The following is a 21,725-nucleotide window of genomic DNA, read 5'->3' as shown; positions in this document are numbered from 1 at the left end:
TAATATATTTTTTATTTAAATATTATTCTTACTACTGCATAAAGAGTTTTTATGACGATTAAAATGAACTTTTAACTACAGAATCATATATTTATATATATTAAATTATATTATTTTGATTAAGATTAATTAAAGTACTGTTTTCACCAGTTCAATCATAGCTCCGATTTACGCTGCCTAGGTCTTCATTTTTCTGCAGCCCGCCCAACTTCCTGGAAATTCACCTAAACTACTTCAGGTTCAAAGAAATTGCCTGGAAGCTTCTTTCCTCCTCACACGTCGATGCAAAAGTTTCTTTAGCTTCTTTCCTCCTCACACGTCGATGCAAAAGTTTCTTTCTCATCTTCTCTTTTGTCTTTTCGTTTTCGGGCTAATAATAGTGCAATCGAGTCAACAAAGCTTTTAAAGTTGTCATCCACTCATTCACGCCCATGTGAGAAAAGTTACCTTACTTTTTAGATTCTGAACTTTCATCATATCTTTTTTTTTTTTTATCAAAGAAATTACTATCATTAAACACAAACAACCATACAAAAACTAGTTCTAGACATAAAAGAAAAGAAAACAACGATTACAGTAATAAACCAACAGAGCAAAAAAAGAAAATAATCCATTTTCTAAAAAAACCATAATAACCACCGACCGTTTGGCCGAGTGGTATGCATAAATGTGTGTGGAGTGTGTGCGTACAGGTTCGATTCCGTCTCTTGTAACTGAAAAAATAGAAAAACCATAATAATGATCCCATATCAGCAGCCTCTGCAGATCTAGAGGCGGTCTTAGGAAGTGTTTGGAAATGATCCCTAATAAAGGACATGATCCCTAATAAAGTTTTATTAGTGCTCAATCAGCTACCAGATTTGCTTTCTTGAGAATCCGTAGAGAAGAGTGATTTCAAAAAAAAATTTTAAGACAAGGATGTTTTAAAAAAAAAAAAAAGATACTACCTCCAGTTTTAATTACAAGATATCGTTTATAGTCTATAAATAAAATCTTATAATTAAGATCAGAGGTAATATTTTAAACGTCCTCTAAAATTATAAGACGTAAATCAAATAACAACATTCGTGGGAGTTCTGACCAGTTCAAAATAATTAAGAGTCGTGATGGCTTTTCATTAATGGCATGATTATGGATTAATATAGTGAGTTATTTTCTTCTGCCACCCTTTTTTATTTTCTTCTGCCACTTTTTTTTTTGGTACAATTCTGTAAGAGGAATTCTTAGGTACTCTGAGAGTACCAACTCACCTGTACACTGACCAATGAAAACATTTCATTTGGATAGAATTTAAGCAAACGCGGCAGCTTACCTGTGAATGTTTGGATTTATAATTTTTTAACAATTTTTTTAAAAAAAGCTGCCTTTTTTTCAAAATTTTCCTACCCTCTTTTCGATGCATCTCTCCCTTGCCTATTTTCTTTTCTCTCTCTTGTCCTCAACATCTCAGCTTTTCCCGTTTCCCTTCAGATCTATTTCCCGCCCTCCCCCCTCTATCCCTTCCAGTCTTCCACCATTAAAGCAAGGTCAGAGAAGTTTTAACAGTATTAGAGGAGCATTTATCGTAACAAAAAGTGCTCAAATTCAACCAAGCCGCCTCCGTTGTGGCTGGGAATGCCGGAATAGTACCTCACACACTTTAACCATCATCTTCTTCCTCAAACCCATCTTCTTTCTTTTCTCTTTTCTGACACACCATGTATCTTCTATATGCTTATGTGTTTTTGGTTGTGAACGCTCATTCATTACACTATTAAGTGGATTTCCTCTTTTCAGTGTGACTGTTTGCAAACCGATGAATATTGCAGGAGGCTAGACAAAAGCCAATGGTCTCAGGCCTTGCGTTAATGGCGGAAAGAATAGAGGGGGATAGGAAGCCGGAAGGAGAGAGAATAGATTTGAAGGGAAGATGGAAGATGCTGAGGTGCTGAGGACAAGACGGAGAAAAGAAAATGGGTCAGGGAGAGATGCATCGAAAAGAGAGTTGAAGAATTTTTTAAAAAAAAGACAGCTTTTTAAAAAAAATTATTAAAATATTATAAGTCTGGACGTTCACACGTAAGCTGCTACGTAAGTTTGAATTTATCCAAATGGAATGTTTTTATTCGTCAGTGTACAGGTGAGCTGGTACTCTCAGAGTACCTAAGAATTCCTCCTTATTTGTATAGTATAGTTATATTTCATATATAAATAATATGGATATAAATATTAATAAAAAGTTACTGAACAAATTGTGACGAATGTTATTCCAAAAACCCATTTAGATTAGATCAAATAATTTATTTGAAAGATTAAGTATGATAGAAAAGGAGAAATCTTAAAATTCTAAAATCACTATCATAGTTAAAAGGAATAAACTTATGTCACAAGCAATATCAATTATTAACTTGGGTCTTGGACTTTCAAAGTCCAGAAGTACCATTCAACCCTTAACCCAAACAAAACTTATACTTTCAAAAGAGTGCCACGTGTAAAGTCTTAGAGGCCTCTGGCCTTATAATCGCCCTCTCATCAATTAGCAGTAATCAAATGTATTAGTTTATAACATCAGAGTAGATGAGTCCTATGTGTTAATATATAATAAATCAGCACAAAAAACAAAAGAATGGAGGCTATATAAGTTATAACAGTACACTAAGCCTCCGAGACATTCCTTGATAAATCATCACGTGAACTATCACATAGTAGCAACCACAGGATGAGACAAACGCCTCATTAACCAGCTTTCCAGCTCATCATACATACTAAAATGTGCTCGTGAGGTGTCAAGTGGGACAATTATTAAATCTCAAGAAATATAGATATATCAATGAAAATAGAAAATATGTGTATTTAGAAAATCTCAATCATCTAAACCCTCATTACGGGAGCTAACACACAAGCCACATAAGTCTATTCCTCACTATAGGGGATCAATTAGATATATAAGTTTATCCCACATTTTGGGGGACGAATAAAAAGTCACAAAGGTATATCCCTTACTATAGGCTTATCCCACACTTTGAGGGATGAATAAGACGCCACAAAAGTCTATTCCTTACTCTAAGGACGAATGAAGCCAACCAATGTGCACCAATGGTGGCCTTGTCACGTGGTACGATGGGACTCAATCTAAAATCCAAATAACAACCAATCATTCACAATATAATGAAAAATGTCTCAATTTTTTCTCGGTATAATCCATAAGATATAAATCATATATTTTTTCAAACTTCTCAATCACAATTGCAAAAATCCCACAAGATAATTTTCATAACTCAAAAGGTGTAACATATATACTCAAGTTCAAAATAACAAATCATTATCCTAAAATAGCAAAATACTCACAAACAACATATTAGCACATATAACAAGTAGAAAGTGGTTACCTCTTGTCAAAACAATAGAAAAGATTACCACAAGATCAATCACTTGCTCAACCAATAATTAATCTACATAATTAATATAACCATATATTAATATAAGCTAATTAACTAATTAATTAAGCTTATATATTAGTTAAATTTCTAATTTAATTTAATTTTCATTATAAATTTTCACAACTCTCATAACCCAAAATTAAGTACTTTAGAACTAACTTATAATTTTCTAACAAGTCAAATTATTTATTTACATCCTCCGGATTATTCACTTTAATAAAAAGAATTTTTCAAAATTTCCAAATATGAAATTATTATATTTTAAATTCTAAAAATCCCATTTGAAATTTAAACCTCAAAATCAAACCATCAAAAATTCAATAGTACCTCAAATATTTATAAATAAATAACTTGATCAAAATTTTAATAGTATAACTAACATATATATATTTTCATAAATAATAAACTTTTCAGCTCAAATAATTATTTTAAAATCTCCAATCACCCAACAAATAAAACTAAATTGATTAAAATCTTAATAATATGCCAAACAACCCAAATAAATTATTTAACTTAATTTTAATCGATATAAATATGATATCTCTCATAAATAATAGATTTTTCAACTAAAAATTAACTTTTTAAATAATAAAACCAACAAATAAGTAAATTTAAACCGATAGAAATGATCTATTATAGCATATCTACAATACTATGGTTAACACTAATCAAAACTAAATACTTGCTTCAAACTTTATACCAAAAATTTTTTTTAAGCAACATAAAATTACTATTATTAGGTAGATTTGATTGAGAGAACAACTTTCATGAAGGAAGTTTTGTAATCAAAAGTAGTTTTACTTATCAAAATGACCTGTAGGGATAGAGAAAGAAGGGATAGAGAGAGCGACGTTGCAGGCAAATGAATGAGAAGAGAAGGAAAAAGACAAGGACGGTAAAAAAAAAGAAAAAAGGGCTCAGGGTAAACTGAAGTTAAAGACCTTATTTGAAACGAAGAAAATAACAATTTGAAGAACCTCCTTTTTTTATCTAATTTTCAAATATTTAAACCCTTGGAATAAAAAAATTAAGATGTTACACAAATGGATAAATAACTTAATAAAATGAAGTGGACAATTTATAATTCGTGAGCTTTTTTAATTGGAATTTTTTAGTAGGTAAACTTGTGGTTTTACATACTTAAGTAGATCAAATCAAAGCAATTTAGAACTCTAGTTACTTCAAGTTAGTCTTAAAAATTCTATGAATGTTGTTATTTGGTTCTTATTTTAAAGTTATAATTTTAGAGAACATGATGATTGGAATCTAAGAGTTTCGTGAGGTTTTTTAATTAGAAATTTTTACGAGGTAAACTCGTGGTTTTACAAACTTAAGTAGATCAAATCAAAGCAATTTAGAACTCTAGTTATTTCAAGTTGGTCTTAAAAATTCTATGAATGTTGTTATTTGGTTCTCATTTTAAAGTTATAATTTTAGAGAACATGATGATTGGAATCTAAAAGTTAAAGTAATTTTTATAGAATGAATGAATGGCAAGTAATTTTTATCAAATGGATGAATGACAAATAATCTTCATGGTAAGAATGAATGACAACCTTTAATCATTAAGCTTAGAATAAAGAGTGGATGAGTGTTTCCTAGGAAAGATCATTCAATATATGATTCTTTTTTTTTTCTAGACATATGATCTAGTTAACTAATTTTGAAAAATTAAAAAATTGTTTAAGTTGGCTGTTTTTCATTATTTGGAATTTTGGAGGGGACAGAGGAAAATGAGTGAGTTTTTGGATGGTTGGAAAAATTGGAAGAAAAAGAAAGAAGACAGTTTTTCTTTCCTTCCCCTCCTCTAAAATTGAGAATTTTTGCACAAAAGGTACAATTTTTTGAATTAAATGGACAGATATTAACCACCTGAGGTTACAAATGAAATTTATAAGTGGAACTGAAGTCGGATCCTTCTAGTGATAGGGAAATATTCATGTTGCTATGCTTCAAGAACTAGACCTTTTGTCAAGGTCAAACAAAAAAAAAAAGAGCCAGACCTTTTGGAAGAGGGGTATGATTTGGACATAAATGGAACCAAAAAAACTTGCATTTTCTTTGTTCTTTTTCCTAAATATTTCTGAAGTCCAGAATTGCAGCTCACTGAAATTAATCCCTCACGGCATCACCTCCCCCTATTGACCTGATTACGTCATGATATTATAATAATGAGTATGTGCATTTGTAGAATTGAATGAAAGAATTACAGTAGCCAGCAAAAGTTCCTAGGCAAGGGTTCGAGTTCAACGTTCAAAAGTAAGTGTTCCTCTTTTTCTTGCCATGGTCCCCTGCCAAAAGACTTGCGCATTGACGCGGAAAGAGGAAAGAAATTTCACACATAATTTCTAACTCAGACATAAAGTTAGTTTCAATGGAATTCCAAGGAAATTACGCAGACATCAGAAAGTGTGATTTCCTCTACTTAAAATATGACACATTTTTTTACTAACCCAATAGCATGAAACATCCCCCATAAATAAGAGGTTGCAAGTTCAATCGCATGTTTGGATCACCATTTCAACATGAAAAAGTGGATTGGAAAGTGCAAAACGTGAGTTGGTATGTGGTTAGAGATAGAGCCTTGTTTGGATCTTTTTTTTTCCCAACTGGCTTCTTAAAAAAAAAAAAAAGAAGCTTGGTACAGTAAAAGTCAATTTTTCCTAGCTTTTGCAGTTTACCAATGTTACCAACCATGGAGACAGAAGATAAAATGAAGATGAGAAGATATGGGTATTTAAATGGGTCATATCTTGACCCATTAATTTGATTTTTTTAAAGAAAAAAATTAACTAATAAAATTTAATTAATTTACTTTATTATTATTTTTAAATCTATCAAATTATGTACATATGATATATTACATTTGCTCCCTAATATAAAGCCATAATAGATTAATTTGAACAGATTACAAAAACTAAATAAATTATTTAATTATATTACAAGTTTCATGATCTTTCTAAAATACTTATGCATCTCATTAGATTACATATTAATTTATAAGTCAAGCCAAATAATTTGAGAAAAAAGTAATAAATATAAATACTTTACAGTAATTTATTTAACTTTCTTAATTTTTTTTCAAATTAGTTAATTGAATCTTATATAAAAACTCATACCTTTTCATTCATTTTACATCTAAACTTACTTTTTTATTATTTAGCTAAATAAGTTTTAACTTTTCAAACTGATTTTTTTTAGAAATGTCAATTTAAGCACAAATCATATTATACTGACTTTTATTCTAACTGACTTTTGCAAAAGTCAGACAAGATAAAAGTCATTTTTGTCACCTCTAATTCAATTACAAATCATATTACGCCAACTGACTTTTATTTTAATTGACTTTTGCAAAAGTTAGATGAGATAAAAGTCGGTTTTGTCACCGCTAATCAAAACACGCCATTTATAGTTTCAAAGCTTCAAATTATTTGTGAATATCTAAACAAACGACTGAATTTCAAGGAACCAAATGGCGCAATTTGCTGTGTTCAGCAACGATCATTGAAAATTGGAGATATATTTAAGTTGGACTGGATTGAGGCATTGAGCCATTCGGAATTGGTTTTTTGGTTGGAGTTAGGGCGAGTTTAAGGCAATTGGGGGAGTTCACAGCAACGGGATAGGTCAGACTCATCCTCAAAACAATTTTCATTTTGTTCCCTTTATGGCCTCTGCGAATTCATCATTTTCCCTATGCAACTGTAACTTTGACCTCAATCTATAAGCAGTTTAGAAAAAAGCATCTTCATACAAATTAAGACAATTTTTTTTCCGAATTTCTTTAGTACACTGTAAAATCACTTCTAAAAAACTAATCCAAACATCCCTTAAAAGATGAGGAGGTGTGAAAATGGAAAAAGAGAAATGATATTGCAATTAAAAAAAGAGAGAAGGAGAAGGAGACTAAGAGAGTGTTTGGATTAAGTTTTTAGAAGTGATTTTATGGTATTTAAAATTAAATATGTAAAAAAAAATTTTATCTCGATTTACGTGAATTTTTTTTTTTTTTTTTTAAAGTGTTCTTTAGGTTTTCCAAACTCTCCCTAGGAAAGAAGAAAGAGAGGAAAGAGGGAATTTTGAATTGAAGAAAGATAAAAAGCGGGGTGTCGACGGGAGTGTATTTAGTAAAATGTGATTAAACTTTAAAATGATATAAAAAGTGCGGGAAAAGTGGGAAATCAATAAAAATTTAGAATATATTAATATTGGTAATATAAGAAATATTACAGTTTTACATTTATAAGATATTTTAATAAATTTTGTTGTAATATTTTTATACGTGATTTTAATAATTGTTAGATCACGTTATAAAGTTATTTAGTAAATTATTTTCCTCAAGTTGGCTGTATGATGGATGAATTCTTGGAACACCTGTTCATATCTCGCCCATTGGCTAGAACAGTCTGATTTGGTGCCATATCCCTTCAAATTGACTCATTCTCATTTCACAATTTCAGAGATTGGCTTAAGCATATTCTAGTAAAGCTCTACAATAATCAGAATCCTCTTGTAGCCAAGAGTATTATTGTTCTGTTTAACACTATCTGATATAAAAGGAATCTCATCCTTCATTAGGGTGGTTTTGCTGAACCTTCCCAGGTCATTCAGGAGATCAATTCTCAACTAAATTTCATAGACACGGCCTTCTTTTGCCTAGGCAATTCTCCTCGGCCAGCAGAGAACATTAGGGCTGAAATTAGAGAAATCTCCACCTCTAGTTTCCAACAATGGGACATCAGTCTACTTAAATTGAAAAAGGAAGTCTGCAGGCGCTCACTGTTCGGGCATTCTCTTATATAACCAAAAGGTGTGTTCCATAATACGATGGAGGCAAAAAAAAAGTATGAGACGATCACTCATTCTATCCAAAATACCCCTGGCAAATGATAATAAGATTATTATCTTGGTCCAGACAGCTTAATGGGGCAGCTTTCAGAGCTCAGAACCTGGTGCGCTGGAAAGCAATTCATCAATAGTCAGAACTTGAGCCCTTTGATCGCTGGAGTAGTGGCGCAAGACATTATAAGGATTGTCTCTCTTTTAAATTGGTTAATTGAGAATACATTTCTTTTTCTTCTTTTCGAAAGTTAGATCTTTATTTTCTTCTCTTTCTACTAGTTGTAATTAACAATGTAATTATTAGTAATGGCATTTTGTCCTTCTTCCGGAAAAAAAAAAAAAGGGAAATTGAGGATGCATGCTAGCATGTGTTGGAATAAGAGAAAGGGGATTATTTTGTCCTTGAGCAAATGAGAGAAGAAAACACGACTTGCAAGTCCTCGCTAACCACAAATAGATAAATATCCGATGTTGGCCTCCAGAGACAAGGGCGCTTTGATTATTAAAAATTATAGCATCTCTCTAAAATAGTTAGATTATACTATTTAGATCCTATTTATAAGTCACTTCTAATATATTTACATAGATCAATACAAATTTTAAAATTTATTAACTCGCATATAAAATCTAATAACTTTTTAATTTTATTCTATTTAATATAAGACACCACATGAGAGTAACAAAGTCAACATTTTTATTTAAAAAAGGGTAAAATTATACATTTATATAAAAATTTTCTCTCTTTGCCATATAAATAAGACCAACATTTTTATTTTCTTTTTGACCTATAAATAGGACCTGAGGAAATATATACGTAAGACAAATTAGTTTTTTTAAAAAAATAATATAAATATTTTAAAATAATTTAGTGATTTTCTTAGAATTTTTAGATTAATCAATCGCGCCTCATACAAGAGGAAAGAACAAAGTAGTGGCAGTAAGTTCGATTATCAGTTTAGATACCATGTTTTCGCATAGCGAAGGGAGTAGGCCCTTCTGCCTTGGCCATGGGCTTCAGCCGAAACACATTGGCTGCTGTTTTTGGAGAAATGGATGAACGGAGAAAATTGCAATCTCACGGATGGCCAATTAGGTGTGTGTTTTTTTTTTTCCCAACAAAAACTCTGACATAAACAAAACAAACTCATTTTACATATTTATTTTATATATCATAAAATTATTTTTAAAATTTATTTACTCTGTATATTATAAAATTATGATTAAAAAATACAGTTTAGTTTCGTTCAGACACTTTTTGGTTATTAAACTATGTGTAGTCTTCGGTCTGTTGGATCAGTACTTTCAATAATTGCCAATAAACAAATGATACTGTGGCTTTCATAAAAAACGTGCGCGACTACCCAACTCGAATTAATATCTAAATGGTGGGTCAGTCCAATTTTAGCTGAGTAGCAGCATCACCAAATTCTTCGGTCTCAACTTCCAGGTAAGCACCTAATCCTTTGCATTAAATATTTTTTTATTGCCCTGTGTTTTTTTTTTTTGGGTTGATATAATCTTTTCATCGTTCAGATTTGTTTTTATTTTGACGTTAATCCTTCAAATTTCAAAACATAAATTTGTTCTTATTTTGACGCTAATCTTTCAAATTTCAAAACATAAATTTTGGTGCCTCAAGGAGTAAAATAATTTAAATTTTGTTAAATTATAGAAACTAATATTTTAAATGAAAACAAACTTAAAAGACCAAATCAAAATAAAGGCAAAAAGAACAAAAATTGTATTGATCTCTTCTTTTTTTAAAAAAAGTATCTTCCATTTAATTAATTTTGGAAAGATTGTATTGCTTCAAATAATGTGTGCAGAAATAAGTTTCACACAAGAAGAAGTTATTTCAGGAAATTTTACAAAATTTTTCACTTCAAGGGATTCACTGTAACTGTGTTGCTACTGCAGGAATTATATATAATTTAAATGTTGTATTTCAACAATTTTCAATCTTAAATCAACATCTTTTATTGGGGTTCAAAATTATATATTTTTTAATTCCTTGAGTAAAAAATAAAAGTCAAAATGTGCGCGCTGTTGGTTGTTGGGGCCTTTTTTCATCCATTTGTATTGACACCAGCAATCAGTTCAGTTTTCTTGGGCCTAATTAAAAATGAATTCACATTTCCTACTCATTGCATCCGGGATCACTTTTTCCTCTCTTTTTTCATTATTTAATTTTTCATTAATTTTTTTTTTTTATGCATTTGGGTTAACTTATATTTAGAACTCTAAAATATTTTTAGTAATAGTCAGTATCTCAAATTAATTAATTGTTAATATATCTAGAGTATTTTTCAGTTAGTTAGTATTGTTAAAAAATACTCTAAAATGCTGGATGCACTAAAAATTAATTTTTAATACTGGGTATTATAGAAAAATAGTTCAAGATACTTAATACAGTAAAAATTAATTAATTCGTGATACTGTATGTTATTAAAAAAATACTTCAGAATACTTAATGCATTAAAAAAATAATTGAAGATGTTGAATGTAATAAAAATTAATTAACTAGGATACTGAATGTCAATGAAAAATATTTTAGAATGTGCTATATACACTAAATATTAATATAAATAAAACCAAAAAAATTTTTTTTTTAAAAAAAGGGGCCTCGTCTACCAAGCGACATGCCTGCTGAGAGGTGCTTGAGCAGGGCATGTGGACCCATTTGAAAATAGGGTAACTTTTAAGAATCACATAGAAATTACTTTCCAAGCACTAAATCAATAGTTGTAATTTTATATTATCTTTATTCTTAAATATAAGAACTAGTTTGTAGTAAAAATTGTGTTACAAACTAGCTTTTATACTACTTCATTTCTATTTATAAATCACTTGTATCCTAAACACATAGACCAAAAAATACATTAAATTTATAATTTTTTTTACACATTTGCCTTTATTAAAGAAAAGTATTAAAAATATGTTTTATAGTTTCTCTCACCTATTTACCTGTTCTCTGGGTATTTATTAAGTAGTAGGGGTAAAATTGAAAAAAGACTTATTAATTTCCTCAAACGACTTATATTAAGAATAAAATTTTTTTCTCTACAAGTGACCTATTGATAAGAATAGAGAGGTATTTAGGAGCAGAGGCAGTAATTTTTATTATATTGGATCTGATTAAAAGAATATAATCCGAATAATTAAAGAATCTTACTCCCATGGCTTTCCAAAGAAAATATTTATTTACAGGAAACATGATTTTGACATGTATTTAAAATTATTTTGTTGAGCAGACATCAACATGATAAGAAAAATCATCCAACACATGAAGAAGGAATTAGACAAGATCTACTTAGATATCCCGCAAGGTCTACCGGGTATACACCTTCGTATGAATGAAGTGCTTCATCCGACCACTACTATTCAAAAGATATTGTTCCTTTAGAAAACAAAGTGATCATAGTAGGCATATGGGGAATTGGTAAAACAAATCTTGCTAGAGCTATTTATGACACAATTGGGGGCAGTTTTGAGAGTAAGAGTTTCTTGAAAATATACAAAGTGTAGCTAATGGTCTTTTTTGTTTGCAAGAACAGCTTTTTTCAGATGTTTCTTAAACAAAACATGAGAAGATAGTAGGAGTTTCCTGCTCACCAGAGGTTTGTTGAGCAGAGCATGTAGATGCCTCGTGTGCCGTAAAATCATTTTCAAAAAAGCCAAACATTTTTTAGTTCCCTCAAAAAAAGATTTTCTCACAAATATACCCTAGGATATTTTATCAGTTCAGAACATTACCCTTCTAATTATAACTATTAACCATTCTCATCTCCCGCCCGCAGGCCCGCGACCTTCCTCTTCAAGCTTCTTTGATCAGAATCGGTCACTCAAGTAACGGCGAAGAGTGGGCATTGGGCATCTCCAGACCCTTCAAGCTCCTTTGATCTTCATTTCCTTTCAACTACCCAACCTTGAGCTCCATCAGAGGATGTGATGGTGCTTCAACGGCGACGGTGCCCCACAGCCACAATGCGACAGTGCTTGGCCTGTGACTAATGTGCACGGACGTGGAGTGCAGAATTTCTAAACTACTCTATCGAGTTCTACATCCAACATCTAATCGATTACACATTTCCTAAATATTTTTAGTCACCATGCATGCAGGCCCCTGAGCAGAGCAGATGATAATGTGTGGAAAACAGATGAGAGAAAATAAATGAAAAAGAAATATAATTGATTGAAAATATAATAAAAATGTATTAAATTTAGGGAAAATAACAAAAAAGACCTGAAAATTGTTAAATTTCAATGAGATACCTAATACTTCAAAATCTCACGGGGAAAGTGGTGTGTAATCTGGTGTTTTACAAATATAGTTAAATGATTAAAATGTTTTTATTTTAAAAAGTTTATTAATAAGTTATGAACTGGTAATTACAAGTGTCAAATAATAAATGACCAAAAATGTACTTATAATAACAAGTTATTCCTCCGATCCTAAATATAAGACCTTTTTTATAGTGTAAATTACACTACAAAAGAGGTCTTAAATTGACATTACAAAGGGGTATAATATTTAGAACCAAATGAATATTTTTTAACAAGTTATGAGCTGGTAATAATAAGTGTTAAATAACAAATGATGAGAAATATACTCAAAATGACAAGTTTAAAATAAAAGTATTTTAACCATTTAACTATATTTATAAAATATCATATTAGGCACTATTTCCTTTTTTAAATTTTGAAATGTTAAGTGGCTGAACAGTGATTTCACAGTTCCCACGTTTTTTTTTGTCCTTTTCCCTAAATTTTAATTGAAAAATTATAATTTATAAAAATGATTAAGGACAATGGGGAGGAAAAGTTAAAAGTAGCCAGCGTGTAGGTCCCAAGCAAGAAAGAAACACGACGCGGGGCACTTCTTTTCCTAGCAATTGATAACATCGACTCGGCTCCGCCTTAATTGCTATTATAATAAAAACGGAACTGCGTTGTGTTGTGGGATCGATAATTTGCTTATGAAGTAATAAGCCATGGCGTCTTGTTTGGCTTCTGCGTCCTCCAAATTCAAATACGACGTCTTCTTAACTCTGAGAGATCCCAAGGGTTGTGTGAAAGGCTATGTTGAGAATAAATTGAGAGTTGCTGGAACCAGAGTTTTCGTTGACGATGAAGAAGAAGCGTTTTCTGTACAAGAGGCCGAAGCCGCATTAGGATCATGGATCGTTGTTGTTTTATTCACGCCGGAGTTTCTTGAGTCGGAGAAGTGTCTCAAGAGACTGGTGATCAGAACTATGTGGTGGAATAACAACGTGGTGCCTGCATTCTGTGGAGTGAGCCGGCAGCAAGTACATGAGAAGATGCTGTCTTTGTCTTCCATATTTGATTTCGCCGGAGTTGCTTCCGGACCTGGCTTCAAACTCTCCATTGACTTCAGGTAATAAATTATCCTGTTTTGCTCCTCCATTTTTATACAGTGTCACCCAAAGAGGAAGTTTTGTTCTTTTTTTTTGGGACCTGAAAATAGGAAGTTTTGTTAAAGACCTTTCTTTTTCAAATTTTATGATATATAAAATAGATATGTGAGATGAATTTTATTTTGAGCTATGTGGTTGTTTATAATAAAAACGAATACCTGTTGGTCTAGTTCTCCCCTCAGAGAAATCATGATTTTCCCTCTGTTTTTGGCTGCTAAAGTGTCTTTCTTCGTTTTTTTGTTGTGAGGTGCAAATGTAATTATGCAGAGCAAATTGTTTTGTCACTTCACGATCCCCCTTACTAATAAAAGGCTTTCCAAATTTGACTGCTATCAGAAACACTAACTCTATTTTGGCTTGGATAGAAAGAAAATGAGAGGAAAAAAACCTAAAAAGAAAAGTAAAAAGAAAACTGAGTTTTCTGAGAAAAAAATGGGAGAAAAGAAAAACTGAAGAGAAAATAAAATGTGGGATCCATCTGAATTTTTTTCCAACTTTTTTCTCCGTCTGTGAAGTGAAAATGAGGAGAAAACTCATTTTTTTCTTCATGTCCTCCGTATCTTAATTTTTATACTATATTTTTAATATTTTTTAAATATTTTGAATAATGTATAATATACTTATTTTCTTTAATTATATCTAATTCAAAAAATTATCCACTTTTTATTTTTTACTCTGAAAAATAACATTTTCTTTAAATTATCTTGTTTAAAATATGGTAACATGAAAATATATATTTATCAAATACTTTAATTTTAAATTATTTTTTGTAAAATAATTTTAAATTATTTGATAATTTGGTTTCTGCATTTAATTATTTAATTTGATTTTGAACATGATATAGTTCTTACATAAAAACATTTTTATTATTTAGATATTTGCTTATTTTCTTTCTTCTGATTTTTTTGGCTTATTTATCCAAATATGTAATAACATTTTCTCTCTGTTTTTTGTCCTCTCATTTTCTTTGCTAGTAACTTTTCTTCTCATCCAAACCAAGCATAAAGAGACGTTCTTAGATCTTCCTTTTTTTAGATTATCAAACCACTTATTTAATCCTAAGATATTTCAATTTTTTCATATAAAGTTATTCTAAGTAGGATATCTAGATTATTCTTTAAATACATTATGTTTCGATTAGTTACTAGATTTTTTAATTTTGAATGATTGTACTTACTACTGTATAAATATATGGCGAAGTTATACATAAATTCCTCAACTTTATGTGTTATGTGTAGATTGCTCTTTCAGCTTTGAAACTTTAGAATAAATCTCCTAAATTCTTACATATGTGCAGCTGTCTCTCTTTGCTCATTACTTATCTGCACATATATTAAATTTTAGGGGGCTTCTATAATTATAATTCAAAGCTTGGGGAGTTATTTACGCACAAAAATATAACTTAAGGGGTGTATAATTAACGGTTAGGTTCATCCATATAGAGTTAGAAGTTTAGGTGGGTTTGTTATTCAATTTTAAAGGCTAAGGGAGTTATTTGTGCATATTCAAAATTCGGGAGATTTATATAATTTAGACTAAATATTATAAATAGAATTGGGATTTCCTTGGTTTTTACCTTTTAGAACTTATGAACTGAATTTAAATTATCTCTTCCGTCAAGCTTTCTCTCTTTTAATTTATTTCTACCCCCCACTTGTTTTATCCTTTAAATAGAATTGGGATTTCTTTAGTTTGTATTTCAAATTAAACTATAATGTTATATTAAGGACCAGATGTAATATACTAATACGACAGAAGAGTGATCATGTTATGACAGTGGCCTAATTTACCTTCTAGTGTTCTATTGTGCTCCTCCTAGGTTCCAAACGAGAAGAAGAAAGCATTCTTCTCTGCCTCTACTATATCTACACTTTCCTGCCAATCCTAATCCTTCTTTATCAATATTTTCATTGCTCAGTTCAGTTTGCTAAAAACAATAAGCAACAGATCAATAGAGCAAGGGAGAGAAGTGTGACAAAAAAATTATCCTGATTTGGTCCACTGCCTCTCTGTCCAGTCCCCTCGATAACGTTAAAGAGTTTTTTTTCTTGCTATAATAGTAACATGTTTGCAACCAAAGTTACAACTGAAATTTTTCCCGTTCTAATAACCTGCGACGCAATGTTAGATCTCTAGTTAACATCAAAACGTAGGAATTTCATATATCGCTTAAAACCAGCTAACTCCAATCTCATAGGCAATCACAGCCTGACAATAACAGCAACAACAAGTTCTCTTGGTCTGGAGGGTTTAAACAAGCTAACCCATAACACAGAACACCATAAGAGTATTTTCAGTAAAGCTTAGATACAACTCTAACTTGGGTTGTGTTACCACGAAAGCTTAAATGCAGAACACTTTTGATCACTAAGTAAAGCCCATAAGAGTCTTCCATATCATTCTTCATATCTTCATCCCTTAAACACTTAACTCCCACTCATGATTAGATCCCACTAGGGCGATGATCAAGTTTTGGCCCTCACTAGAGAAACCTTCTCAAAAAAGGAATTCAAATGTAGAAGGCCAACATTTCTTTCACACACGCATAGTTTCATAACACGTGCCTCTTTGTCCTTTTAATTGAATGTTGCCCTGCCAACTGTGACAGGAATGAAATCAGTAGCCGCATCTCAAACTTAGGTTTTTCCATCTTGCACGATGAATCATTTCATGATCTTCCATGCCATCAAGTAGGGTTACCACTTCGTGTGAGAAAATTGCTTACTTTTTTGGGGTTGAAATTCATTTTGTCGGATGATACAACCATAGTTGGAATCTGGGGAGATGGAGGTATTGGTAAAACAACGATTGCCAAAGCTATTTATGATAGAATTGGTAGCAATTTTGAGGGTAAAAGTTTCCTTTCAAATATTAAGGATGTATGGAAGAAAGGTAACGGTGAAATTCTCCTCAAAAATCAACTTATTTCAGATATTTCTGAAACTAAACTTGATGAGACAAATGATGTTGCGATGCATGAACTAATGATGCAAGAACTCAGTGGAAGAAGAGTCTTAGTGGTACTTGATGATGTAAATTGTGAATTTCAGCTCAAGGAATTGTGCGGAAATATGAAGTGGTGTGGTAAAGGGAGCTTGATATTCATTACAGCAAGAAATAAGGCTATCTTAGATGCCTTTGCTGACATATCATATGAAATGAAAAGTTTAAACAGAAAGGAGTCTCTTAAACTTTTTTGCTTGCATGCATTTAAGAAATTTACTCCCACAAATGATTTTGAGGATTTTTCGGAGCGAGTCATTCGATACTGTGAAGGACTACCCTTGGCTCTCGAAGTCTTTGGCTCTCTTTTGCATAATAGGACGAAAAACGAGTGGGAAAAAATAATGAATAACATGGGAGGAATTTCTCATGTTCCAATACAAAAGAAGCTCAAAATCAGCTGTGACTTATTAACTGATACAGAGAAAGATATATTTTTCAATACAGCTTCTTTTTATGTGGGTCAGAGTAAACACCATGTTACACAATTGCTAAAAAGCTCAAGACTTCCTGTGGAAATGGGAATGTCGGTACTCATTGAGCGTAATCTTGTAAAGGTCATGAATGACAAGCTTTATGTTCATGATTTGCTGCAAGAGATAGGAAGGGAAATCAGTCCTAGTAAGCCAAAGCGCATATACACCTATGATGTATTCTTAAGTTTTAGAGGTGACGACACACGCAAATCTTTTACTTCTCATCTTTGCAATGCTTTAAAGCAAGCAGGTATTGAGGTCTACATGGACGAAGAAAGAATTGAAAAGGGAGAGAACATTTCATCTTCATTATTGGAAGCAATTGAAAATTCAAGAATTTCAATTATTATATTCTCAAAGAATTATGCTGGCTCTAGTTGGTGCTTACAAGAATTTGATAAAATCATGGAGTGTTACAAAATAACTCATCAAGAGGTTTTACCCATATTTTTTGATGTCCGACCTTTTGAAGTTCGTAAACAAAAAAATGCCTTTGGAAAAGCGTGGGAAAGACTTATTAAGAGAAGTTCAAGTGGCAAAATGAAGAAATTGACAATCAATTTGAAAAGAGCCCTTACAGAAGTTGCCAATTTATCAGGATGGGACATGCATAACTACAGGTATTTTTAATCTTTTTACTCATTATTGTTTAGAATGGTCAAATTCCTTAAGTTAAATTTTCTTTAATTTGTAAAGGTAAAATCAAATTCGTTGACGAAATTTGGTTCATGTCAGACTTGTAATATTTTCTAATTAAAATTATATAGAGCATTCAACACTCACTTACTTTGGCTTACTCTACAAGCCTATCATTTTTGTTGATATCATTGTGTGTACCATGCACTTTAAGGATTCTCGAGTAGGATTCATTGTCATCTAACTTCTTATTGTTTCCAGGACTGAAATCGAGTTGATTGGCGATGTTACTGAAGCTGTCAGAATGAAGATAGGTGACAAAAAATGCCTGTTTGTTGCTCACCATCCAGTGGGATTGAAGTCTCGTGTGCAAGATATCATCCAATTGCTAAGTAGTAAATCAAATGAGGTTATCATAGTAGGGATTTGGGGAATGGGTGGTATTGGCAAGACAACAATTGCTAAAGCCATCTATAATGAAGTTGGTCAAAGCTTTGAGGGAAAGTGCTTCCTTGCAAATGTTAGGGAAGTTTGGAAGCAAGATAATGGTCCAGCTTACTTGCAAGAACAACTTCTTTCAAGCATCTTAAAATCAAGAAGGATGACACTACGTGATGTAGAAGTGGGAAAAACTCAACTAAAGGAAAACCTTTGTAAGAAAAAAGTGATTGTTGTACTTGATGATGTGAACAATGAAGACCAACTAAAAGCTCTATGCGAAAGTCATGAATGGTTTGGCCAAGGTAGTAGAATCATCATCACTACTAGAGATCAACATTTACTTAATATCTTAAGAGCGATTCATGTATATAGTGTGAAAGAATTGGATGACAACGAATCTTGAACTTTTTAGTTGGCATGCATTTAAGCAAGCAATACCTAAACAAGAGTTCATTGAACTTTCAAGAAGGGTAGTTTCTTACTCTGGAGGGTTGCCCCTGGCTCTTGAAATCCTTGGGTCTTATTTATATGACAGAGAAATATTGATTTGGAGAAGTGTTTTGGATAGATTACAACGAATTCCAAATGATCAAATCCATGAGAAGCTTAAAATAAGTTATGATGGTTTGAGCGATGATATAGAGAAAGAACTATTTCTTGACATCTGTTGTTTCTTTATTGGGAAGAACAAAAGTGATGTGACACAAATATTGAATGGTTGTGGACTTCATGCAGATATTGGAATTAATCGTTTGATTGAGCGAAGCCTTGTAAGAGTTGGCAACAAAAATAAGCTTGAAATGCATGATTTATTGCGTGACATGGGACGAGAAATTATTCGTGAGCAGTCACTAGAGGAGCCTGAGAAACGTACTAGATTATGGTTTCATGACGATGTGTTGGATGTGTTAAGAAATAAAACTGTAAGTATATTTCTGAATGACTTAATTGAATTATTTCCCTATGTTTCTTATTATTCAATATGCTCTTATCCTTTTGTTGCCAATTGTAAACCTTTATCTTAATGACTTAATCACCGGAATATTTTGTTTTTGTTTTCTGTTTCTTTTTATTTGGCAGGGAACAAAATTTATCAAAGGATTGGCTTTAAACTTGTCAATGAACAATTCATTATACTTGAGTGCCAAAACATTTAAGAATATGAGGAAGCTTCGCTTGCTTCAACTTGATAATGTACAACTTACTGGAGATTATAGTTATCTATCAACAGATTTGAGATGGCTTTGTTGGAATGGCTTTCCCTTAGAAAGCTTGCCAATGGACTTCAATCTAGAGAATATAGTTGCCATTGATTTAAAGTGGAGTAATCTTGTGAAAGTTTGGGAGAAAAACCAGGTATTTATAGTGAGTATTTGTATTTGTTTTCATCTATTATTTCTCTTTTATTTGTTATTTATCTTATTTTAAACTATTCTCTTTTCACAGTTGCTCGAGGGGTTGAAAATTCTCAGTCTTAGTCATTCTCATTATTTGATAGAAACACCTGACTTTTCAAAGATACCATATCTTGAAAAGTTAATACTGAAAGATTGTCCTCGTTTGTCTATAATTCACCCTTCCATTGGTGATCTTAAATATATTGTTCTGTTAAATTTAAAGGACTGTAAAAGCCTCAGCCATCTCCCAAGAAGTGTATATCAATTGAAATCCTTGAAGACCCTTAATCTCTCTGGTTGTTCAAAGTTTGAAAAGCTAGAAGAAGACATTGGGCAAATGGAATCTTTAACAACTTTGATGGCAGATCAAACTTCTCTGGCTCAAATTCCTTTCTCATTGTTGAGATTGAAAAGTATTAAATATGTGTCTCTGTGTGGCTATGAAGGATTATCACGTGATGTATTTCCATCTCTTTCTTTGTCTTGGATGTCATCACCAACATATCATTCAAAGTCATTATTGCGAGCGTTTTGGTCCATGCCAGATTTAATTGGAGGTCTATCACATCCTTTATTTTCAAGAAGATATGAAACATCAGAAGCAAGACCAAGCACATCTCAGGCCTCATGCAAAAATACTCCCGCATTACTCGAATTTCATGATCAAATTCAAAGGGAAAGGTCAGAAACATTGACGAGTTCTTTGATTATTCCAGTAGGGCAGTTCAACAAAATTACAGATACCCTTCTAAAGAGTATTTCAAAGGTGTTTCTTTTTATCTTAATTAATTCTCTACTATCTCGTATGCATAATCTTTTCAATATGGGGAGGGCACCTTTCTACCATACGTGTTTAACTATCTATGAGTAAATGTTCGAGAGTTGAAGGTACAACAATGTAAAATGTGCTTTTATGATTATTATATTTTTATAATAATGCTAGATCATACTTTTAGCAAATGTCTTGTTTTTGTGTGTAAATGTACATGGCACAGTGAACACTATACTTACTATTCATCCCCGTGACAAACATGCTTGCCATATATTAAATATTAAAGTTTTCCATTTGTTTAGAGTGTCAACTACTCTAGTGAATATTATTTTCCATATCTTCTAGATCGATTTAATTGGATTACTCTTTCCTTGTGTTCTTGGAATAGGGATGGAACGAAGGGCTTCACTATTCTCTTCCTAAAGAAAATTATCCTGATTGGTTAGTTTTTGAACATGAGGGATCTTCGGTGTCATTTGAAGTTCCTCAAGTTTTTGGTCATAGCTTAAAAGGAATGGTCCTCAGCGTTATCTATTCGTCTCTTCAAGATAGCATGGCATCTGTACGCTCTGTTGGTCTAATGATAAAGAATTTCACAAAGGCTACCATGGATTTCTACAACCGAGAAGTTGCAATAATTACTTCTGTTGATGAAGAATGGCAGAATATAGTATCTAATTTGGAGCCTGGAAATGAGGTGGAAATTGAAGTCAAGTTTGCATACAAACATATTGTGATAAAGAAGACTACAATCTATCTTTTACATGTTGAAGAAACTGACAAGCTGATCCCTCTAAATGGCATTAAATCATAAAGTTAAGGTGCATTTGTTATCTTTTAGTTAACTGGGATTGTTATAAGATTCTTTCACTTAATTTTCAAATGTAGTATGACCTTTTTTTTGTTTGAAGGGTACTGCTTCAAGCTCAAGGCGTCACTTAAATAAAACGCAAGTGTTCTCCTAAAAAGCAGAAAAGAAAAATGTAAGTGAAAAGTGATAGCTTTGAAGGTTTTCTTATTTATGTTTTTCATCATTTATGTTATTTGTTGCAGAAAGCAAAGAAACACACATATTGTCCTCTTCCATCTCTTATATCATACATGATATAGTCTCTTTATCACTTTCATACTGTGTTATGAATATCTATTTATATAGTATATGATAATTATCACGGTGCAATTACTGACTTTGCCTAGTCCCATGTTGCTGACCTGATATTAGAATGGCAATATTCTGGTGACCGATTTTGCTACCTCAAATGAAGCTCTTTGTTTGAAAATGTTTGAAGATGACCATGTCAGAA

At 31.8% G+C, this 21,725-nt stretch overlaps 1 protein-coding gene and 1 long non-coding RNA gene across 2 annotated transcripts in view; one reads left to right on the top strand and one right to left on the bottom strand.

Moving 5' to 3' along the window:
- LOC114717868 (uncharacterized) overlaps nt 1–21,725 on the bottom strand; it is a 70,190-nt gene that overhangs the window by 21,624 nt on the left and 26,841 nt on the right. The window lies entirely within an intron of this gene.
- Nucleotides 1,614–20,408, top strand: LOC114717867 (uncharacterized). The gene is made up of 3 exons (XR_003737761.1): nt 1,614–1,625; nt 5,162–5,171; nt 20,336–20,408. It is a non-coding gene; the product is annotated as an uncharacterized LOC114717867 (long non-coding RNA).

This window comes from Neltuma alba, unplaced genomic scaffold, assembly GCF_004799145.2.
Source record: "Neltuma alba isolate B1F8T4 unplaced genomic scaffold, ASM479914v2 tig00011780_pilon, whole genome shotgun sequence".
NCBI classification, from domain to species: Eukaryota; Viridiplantae; Streptophyta; class Magnoliopsida; order Fabales; family Fabaceae; genus Neltuma; species Neltuma alba.
This window is presented reverse-complemented; position numbering and strand designations above follow the sequence as displayed.